Source organism: Acanthopagrus latus, chromosome 18 (genome assembly GCF_904848185.1).
Source record: "Acanthopagrus latus isolate v.2019 chromosome 18, fAcaLat1.1, whole genome shotgun sequence".
Lineage (NCBI taxonomy): Eukaryota > Metazoa > Chordata > Actinopteri > Spariformes > Sparidae > Acanthopagrus > Acanthopagrus latus.
This window is the reverse complement of record NC_051056.1, coordinates 29,490,256-29,499,132: the sequence shown is the minus strand read 5'-3', so window position 1 is coordinate 29,499,132 and position 8,877 is coordinate 29,490,256. Positions and strand designations below refer to the sequence as shown.

At 42.2% G+C, this 8,877-nt stretch overlaps 2 long non-coding RNA genes across 2 annotated transcripts; one reads left to right on the top strand and one right to left on the bottom strand.

Annotated features, from left to right (window-relative positions):
* Positions 1-908: 908 nt before the first annotated feature.
* On the top strand, positions 909-2,737 carry LOC119007899. Its single transcript, XR_005071269.1, has 2 exons — positions 909-2,191; positions 2,383-2,737. It is a non-coding gene; the product is annotated as an uncharacterized LOC119007899 (long non-coding RNA).
* Positions 2,583-3,522, bottom strand: LOC119007898. The gene is made up of 2 exons (XR_005071268.1): positions 2,953-3,522; positions 2,583-2,691 (listed from the first exon to the last, which is right to left on the bottom strand). It is a non-coding gene; the product is annotated as an uncharacterized LOC119007898 (long non-coding RNA).
* Between the last annotated feature and the right edge of the window lie 5,355 nt (positions 3,523-8,877).

Here is an 8,877-nt window from a genome sequence, read left to right as displayed (position 1 = left end):
GCAAATTCTCATAAGTTACTTTAATAAATGTGGCACAAGCAAAATTTGATTATCAAAATTAATTGGCGCGTTATTGGATCGCATTCCATTTTTGTGAGAGTCAGCTGTGGACGACCCTTTGAACTCGCATCGTGTTCTGACCGAGTTATCTGAAATTCACAGTGAAGAAAGTGATTATTTGGGCCAAACACGGAGCGGTTATGTAGCTGATGAATAGGACCTGAGAGACGTCTGAGGGAAATCATCGTGTGAAACCTCAAACAGACATAGATCCTGCACTGAGCAACAGTGAAAGCTGTTTAGAATATAATGTATTAAATGTGTATGTTCACTGAACTCGTCTCTGATTGGCAGCCTGAATAGGAATCATCTGAAAAAGCTTTTTCTTCCTCTTCTTCTGGCATTATTCCAAACAATAACTGAGGCAATGTCATTTTCAGTGTAGAATTGTTGTCATCAAGGTTAATCTTAAAGATGAGAGGATGCTAATGATGAAGACACAGTCACAGACATCTGACGTGCCATCGCACACTGTTGCATAGTTAGATTTTTCAGACGTATGAGTGCATTCAGAGGGTCATCTTGGACACGTGGCCTCCAGTTCTGTAGTTATCTCTCCTTCCCTTCACAACAAACTGTAACCAACAGTATCAGACAATGATTTACAAACTGCTGTGGACACATCAGACACTCTGTAATACAGAAACAATTGATAACAGAACTAATATATAATAGTTAAATTCATTGATGTCACTGACATTTTCAAATATTGAAAATATAAATTTGATACCTGCAGCAAATTTCAAACAAGTTAGAACATCGTCAACAAAAGACGGGAAACGTCGTGGACAGAATACTGAACATTTGTACTTGAATTACAAGTAAAACTGCCGATATTAACTGCTGGCTCATGTAAACGTACAAAGTGTTTTTCTTTGTATCAGTCGATGTTTAATTCATTATCAATAGCAGCGCACAAAGCAGTTTTCTGTTTCTCCAAATCTGCAGTTTAAAAATGGACTTGATTACAGTAATTTGAGCAGTGTTAGGTCCACCTCTGGCTGTGGTTCACTGGTAACAGGTGACAGTATCTTGGCTGGGTGAGAGGGGCGTCCTCCACAAGCTTGAACACAACACTGATGGAGGTGAACTGGATGTCCAAAAAATTGGAAAATTTTGGCAAAGAATTCTCTTCATGAGGAACAGATTCTGTACACCGCCTTAAAAATAAATACCCAGTAAGGATTTATAGGACACTGGAGGGTACATCTTCTCTCTACTTTGACAGAATTATTGATTAAAAAAAGACTGAAACGAGACACGTTCTTTTCAAAGAATAGTCCAAGACGATAAAACATTTACAGACTGGATTTGCTGCCATTGAACGGTGAGCTTCAGGTAATGATTGATTGATATTTTCCATCGGCCAGTGAGACATGAATTCAGCCAAGGTTGACAGGTTGTAGGTCCATGATCCTCGCAAAGAGAACCGCAGATCCTCTAGTATGTTGGAGGCTTGGCCCTTGCGGACCAACTGAGTCTTAACCCCTTCCGTGGTGCTCATGGTTATAACACAGAGCATTCTGATCACTGGACCTGAAGGGCAGTTCAAATACCGTCAGGTCATTGGGGGCCCATATTAACAGAACCGAGGCTTTGTCACCAATCCCGCTCAACTTCAAGGATCTTTAGGGGAAACAGATCGATCAACTCCTGACTCCATAACTGGGTTATGGCCGCAGAGAAGAAAAACACCGTAAAGGTGATTTTCTTTTTCTGTGTGTCGCACTCAATCTTACCTGGAACCCTAAAATGACATCGGAATACTAAAAACTCGGGGAAAGAAGTGAGATAAAAAAAATGAACTGCCACCAAATCAGCAGAGGGCTTTCAGGTTCACACAGAAGAACCCAAATGCAAAACGCAAAGGTGAAAAGAACAGAATCTAAGCTTTAATTATCAGAAACTTAAGTCAACACAACCATAATCCAAAATGCAAGCAACAAACTGGGAGTGATCCAAGAGTGAAAAAAACAAGATGGTATCAACCAAAAACACTTAGAACATACCAGGAAAACTCTGGAACACGAGAAGACAAGACCAAGGAACAGAAACACAAACAGACAAACCAATGAAGAGTGAAGGGAAAACAGACTTAATGACACCGGGGATGATAACTAATGGAACCCAGGTGAGCGGGAAAATATTCAGGAAGACAAAGACAGGAAATGACTAAACCCAAAACCCAAACCATGACAGACGGCATGCTGACCCTGCCATAATTAACCTCTTTTATAAGATTCAGCGTTTCTCATATTTAAAAAAAAAAATGGCATCAAACATGAAAAACAGAAACGAGAATGTCTCCTTTTATCTCCACAGTGAACATTTCCAGCGTTCCCACCTGCTGCTTTCTCTCCTGACACCCAATTAGCGATCGGTCCAATTACCTCAACATGCAAACCGCAGATCTCTTTTGGCTTTTGAACCAGCGCAGCCAAATCAAAGAATGGGTCAGAATCAGAACAGAGCTTTCATCACCAGTTTAATAATGTCTCCTGGTACACGACATGAGAGACGCAGTCATTTCTCAAGTTTAATATCAGTGGCTTTGGTACGAATGTCAGCAGGCACGCGTTTATCGTCACCGTCGCTCAGCGTCAGAAAGCCTCCAGTTAAAGTCTTTTAAATCTGTTTAAATTGTAAATTTCCACCAATTAAACAATAATGTAGATGAGTTATATTACTTTTATGGCACCGTAAGTAAAATCACATGATGTTTAAGCGTCAGCGGTGAGACATTATGATTTTCCTTCTGCCATGAGTTCAAGTTCCATGATTTTTTTTTTTTATTTCTACTGATGCAATATAGTAGCACAGCAGTGTAGTAAAGGGCAGATAGCTATTGGTGTCTCAGAAGGTCACTGAAGAGGCTTTTATGTCCTTCCTTACTTTCTGTCGGCATGCTGCACGGCACCCTGGCTTTCGTGGTAAGTTGCCTCCCTGCTGGGACACAAAGCAACTCTGTCCTGGCTGCGAAGCAGGAACTCAGAAAGCAAAGGTGTCAGCTATGCAGCTCCCAGCAGGAGCGGTGGGGCTGTGGAATAGGGTAGCAGGGTGGAGGAATGAGGGTGCCACCTGTTCACCTCGGCTCGACGTCTAACCTACAACACTTGGAAGGAGAGACCGGGTATTTCCGTTTAACGTGGAAACAGTTATGATTTATACCCTCATAGAACAAGATGGCCACAGTGATGAATGGGGATTAGCAGGGATGTTCATTAATACCAGTGGCTCAAAAAGCACTTAATGTGCTGAGATTTCTGCCTTTTATAACATTACATCACTGCTTTAACAATGTCTGTCCAGATTCACTGCCAGCACTGTTACCCAGCAGTGTAGGACAAGAGTACGAGCTGAAGGAAACAGCATGAAAACACAACATGTATCTCCACAAGGTGCATCCACCTTCATCCTGTCAGTCAGGAGCTGGAATATTATTGATGTGGGTTGTTGTGGGAGTTTGGCATTACAGCCATTGCAGTCTTGTTTTTTTTTTTTTTTTGAGCCAGAAGTGACCATATCTGTATGAGAATGTAGAGCTGTGGAGGATGTCTTGATCCAAATGAGAAGTAAAGAACTCTTCGTGGTGACGTGTCAGTAGCCACGCCATAAATCACACCTTGCTTTATTGTCTACTTTATGCTAAATGGGACAATAATTCACTAAAGTAACACTGTGCTGTATTGAAGAAGACTTGAAGCTCACAGTGTGCCAAAGATTAAAATGAGGAGGTCCAAGTACTGCGTAGCCTTTAATACCAGCCCACCTGAAGCACTGATGTCATTTATCATGATGTTTCAAAGCTGTTTCAACAGTTTGGTTTAGTTTTATGTGGGCACAACAACATCATGTTCAGGGGATTATAAAAACAGCCTGATAAATATTTGGGACTGATTTTCATGGTCAACAGAAACAATGTTGACTTTTGTTGGTAAGTTTGACTGAACAATGATCTCAGGTGTTGATTACCAACATTTTTGCATCCCATCCCGTCAAACGTTTTGATCTCGTGCTTCATGATCGGCTGCACATTCCAGAGCAGGTTACAGGAACCTCCTCTCCCACGCCTGTGTTGTTAAACTTTCACAGCAGCCATCTTTGTTCCGCCTGTAGGCATTAAAATGGGAGAACGTCCAGTCAAGTTCTACTACTTAACCACTTTTCACACTTACCATCCTCTACTCCTAACACTACACCCTCATTCATCCCAAAGCTCCCCTTAAAGCACTTTTACAAGGTGAGAAGAGGCCGATCCAACAACAATTGAAAGCAGAGCTGGTGTCTCAGCTGTAGCCATCAATCATACTCGATCAATCACTGTCACCTGCCCCCCGCGCCAACCTCACACCAGTCTCTCAGCCGCACCCTCGGCATGTAGCCCTCAGGAATGCTGGGTAATGAGGGATGGCGAGGGGCATCCAGGCGTCCGATTACGAGCCATGTTGGGAAGAAAGGAAAGATGTGTCATGTGAGGGTGTGTGAGCTTGTTTACATTTGCTTGTATTTAGCTTCTTGCCTCCATGCAGATGAAAAGTGGTGTGAACTTCCTGCATTGCAGACATTGTAAGGAGAGGAAAGGTCGCGGCGACGAGGTGGTGCATCAAAGAGGTGTGTGGCGGGGAAGAGTCTGGGATCATTGGTGACATGTTGGGCGATAAGAAGGCATGCTGTCAGTCAAACTGTGACCGTTACTCCGCTGACCTCTACTTTTGATTTTGTGTCAACAGAAATGTACTTCTTGCATTTTTATTCTTCATCTTCATCGATCCAGTATGGGTTAAGGTTAACTGTGTGACAAACATACAAACATAAAACTTTGGTTTACAGTCTGTAGTTCTTTGGGGAAGATTGATTAGTAATCAGTTCATCAGACAATCTACAAACGTTCATTCATTCATTAAATATTTGCATACCAACCTCATCTATGCTGTAAAACAGAGCTGGGCCTTGCCTGACGTTGTCTTTAGACATGCTATGAGTGTGTCTCGAGCGATGACAGTGTTGGTTGGCGACATTAGAACTCATCAGCTATCGTCTGATGGTGATTTATCCTCCGGTGACAAAGCTTCAGGGCGACTGCAGTAACCAGAGGATATTCAGATAAGATATTTTCAGAGCGAAGAGCTTCTTTTCCACCTGCCGTGATTATTTACAGTGTATTTAGTGACTTGAAATGTGTGTTTCCTTTTGTGTTAGGTTAAATCATAAAGATATTTCATGTTTAAATGGACAGATATCTGCATATGAAAAGCTCATAAACACAAACATTTACATTTGGGTAAACTAAGCAACATGTTGAACTCCTGATGTGTTGAGGTTAGGATCTTTGGCTTGAGGTCATTTTTATGATGATTTTCTGATCTTATGTCTGCCATCTGTTGACTGTGACAGAGACATCACCATCGTGATTCCTGTAACTGAATATAATGCTATGAAAGACGGCTTAAACATGAATATATCAGTGACATTGTTATCAACGAGGCCCTCGTCTTCCCACACCAGGCACACAGACTTGTTGAAAATAAGACATCATAAGATTTACACTTGTAAAGATGTGATATTGGGGTGTAACATGTTTATTTGCTGTGCATTAGACTTGTGTATTTGAAGATTTGATGCTTTACTGACATTCATTTCAGGGATAGCAGCTGCAGTTCAGCTTGGAACATCTAAGATTGGAGTCCTCAAGATTAATAAGTATCTTTTAAATGGCAGCAAATATCACATCATGCCATGGAAGAGATGGAGATCTCACCGTTAATCTGTGCTACAAACAGCGACTGTCGGAGGGGGCACCGCGAGGTATTAAGCGTAAATCCTCTTTCCTGAAAATTGTTCACAGCGCAAATGGAAATTCCATCAGAAAATTCAGACTCATTTATTATTCATCGTCGCCCCTCACCAGTGCCTCTCTAGAGGTGATGAAAAATGACAGCGGATGCGCAAGTATATCATGTGGGACTCTAATATATCGCTATCAAGAGCAGCGAACTGGAAAAGACAGGATTTAATATGGTATCATGTCCTAAGTCCCCACTAATTCAATAACATTATGCCAGAGATTTATTAGTCATCCCAGTTCCATAAAAACATATGTGCTCGCTGAGTCTGATGCGTGTGACGATACGTAAAGTATTTCAGAGCTGTTTGCTTGTGGAAGGAGAGAAACAAATTGAGCCGGATGTGCCTTTAAAAGTGAAAAACTGGAGGATTCAGACATTTTCTCTTCATCTTATAAATTAATGCAGCATTGTGGATATTACCGGATAGCATTTGGTCATAGTTATTTGCAAACTTTTCAACCAACCCTCTTAAATCATTTGAAAAAGTGAAACACATCATGGTTTCAGTCCCTTGATCCTGTCTGATTTATAGATGGTAAATGATTCCCCCCCTGAAATGGACACATTATTCTGAAGAAGACGGCAGCTGAGTGCAGAGTGATCTGTTAAATCTCAACTGCAAGTGTTCCAGTCCAACAAAGGACAGATGTTATCTGCTTTCTTTCAGAAAGTTGTTTTCTGCAATCGTAAATCACCAAATGAGGACAAAGTGACTCTTCTGAATATTGTTTTGGATTTCTGACCTGATGTTGCTGTTACCAGATTCCTGCAGAGACCGTCATATCATCCTCACTCACCTATCAGACCAGAACTAACCTCATTACCAAGGAATGTGCCTCGCTCGTACACAGCGCAGCCTCCCGCTCTCTACAATAAGTCTCAGCGGCAGCCAGGATGTGCTACCTTTTTGGACCTGGTTTGCGGAAAAACTCATTAAAAGCTAAACAGGAAAAGAAATGAATTCCTCTCATCTTTTCTAATGTCTTGAATTTTGCCCTCAGCTTGTGTAAAGCCGAAAGCCCTTTAAAGGCGACATGAGAGCCTAAGAGACACACACGATAGTCGAGAGCCATCCTCTCCTCTGGAACCCATTAGGAAATGTATAAAATGCCTTCCTACCAGTTTGATTTGTAGTTAGACGGTTAACCCTGAAATGTCTGTCTGTGGTTCTTGAGAATTTGAAACCCCAGTAGTGAGTGATTGTTTCAATGTAAATGGGGCATGAAAGCCCCTCTATAACTTTTCTTTTGGGCCTTGTCATGCTCGATTATAAATCCCACAAGTGATTTCTGGTTTTCAAGTGGCCATTTTACAGTTTCAAAACACAAATGGCAAGAGTTATCCCCTGTTAAATATATTTTCCTGAAGAGGTGAAATAACAAATCAAACCATTTATTCAGGGATATTGTACAAATAGTCATAAGATGAGGGAGAACCTGAGTCAATATGATATCTGCTTGTTGTGACAGCGGGGCTGCTGTGTGCACAAACACATGGCTGAGTTTTGTGGGGAGGTATAACTGAGGCTGGCGCGGCGTTGACACCTCCAGCTGTCTCCAGGGTTGGAATAAAGATCTGACGCCCGCAGCGGCCCGGCGTAGACACCAGCTGGGCCTGGAGCCAGAGAAAATGTCTTTCACCTCCTCTATCAACGCCGCCATTCTCTCTCCTTCACAACCACAAGTCTTTTTCACCTTCCTCCACTCCCCAGAACTGTTCCTGCAACTTTTCATTTTACTTTATTCATCTAAACTTTTCCCTCTCCCTCCTTTTACTCTCGTCCAAGCATCCCTCTTCCGCTTCAGACCGAGTTCCTTTCTCAATCCCTCCCTCCCTACTTCCCCTCGCTCTCCCTCCTCCCACTTGCAAATCCTTTCCAGTGACACAACACTGATTTTCTGCCAACTTTTCTTCCCTCCTTGAAGTCTCTGTGGCACAGTAGCTCTTGACTTTTGTGATGACTTCATACCGCCTCTCTTGGCTTGGGTGGTGGTCAACTCAAGCGGAGAATGAGGACTCTTGAGAGTCACAAGTGCTGTCTGCTTCAAGGAGTGCAGGAGATGCAACAGGAGGATAACATTATCGAGCACGTACAGTACATTTAAATGTATATCCTCCAGCCTCTATTCTCCCGAGACAGAAATGAATACAACACATGACCTTACTGAGTGCAGAGTGCAGAAGAGTGGTGAGATGCATTATACAGTGACAAAAAATCAGACCAAGATAACAAGAAAGTGATGTTGTGACATTAGTAATGAAATTGTAACATCTTTGTTTTAAAATTATCAGTCACGCAAGAGCATGTTGTGGAAAACTTAAAGCCAAAACAGAAGAATCTAGAAGACTGCATACCTCTGCCAAGGCCCAACAGCCCCCAAACTGTACTCACTCATCGATACCAGACACTGAAAAAAAAACCATAACATTTTGTTCATCAAAATCCATAAATGAAAGAATTAACAAAAATGTTCAAAAGTCTCCCAATGTCAAAGAAAGTGTGAAAAAAATGATGGATCTGTTGCTTTATCTAGATCAGAACCAAAAGTTAATTGGGTCTTCAGGGCTGAGACGCATCCTCCATTCCAGTTTTCATGTAATCATGCCAACCAACCATCCAACCATCCAACCAACCAACCATCCAACCATCCAACCAACCAACCAACCATCCAACCAACCAACCATCCATCCAACCATCCAATCATCCAACCAACCAACCATCCAACCAACCATCCAATCATCCAACCAACCAACCATCCAACCATCCAACCATCCAATCATCCAACCAACCAACCATCCAACCATCCAACCATCCTCCTTCGCTAACAACTATCAACACCTCTACTTGCATGTCACCACTGACTGGACTGACATCATGACAACTCCACAAAAGTAAAGCCATCGCCTCGATCGCCTCCTGTTAGCTGGCTGAAGAATACGATATAAACCCTTCTCCCATCCATGGTAACAG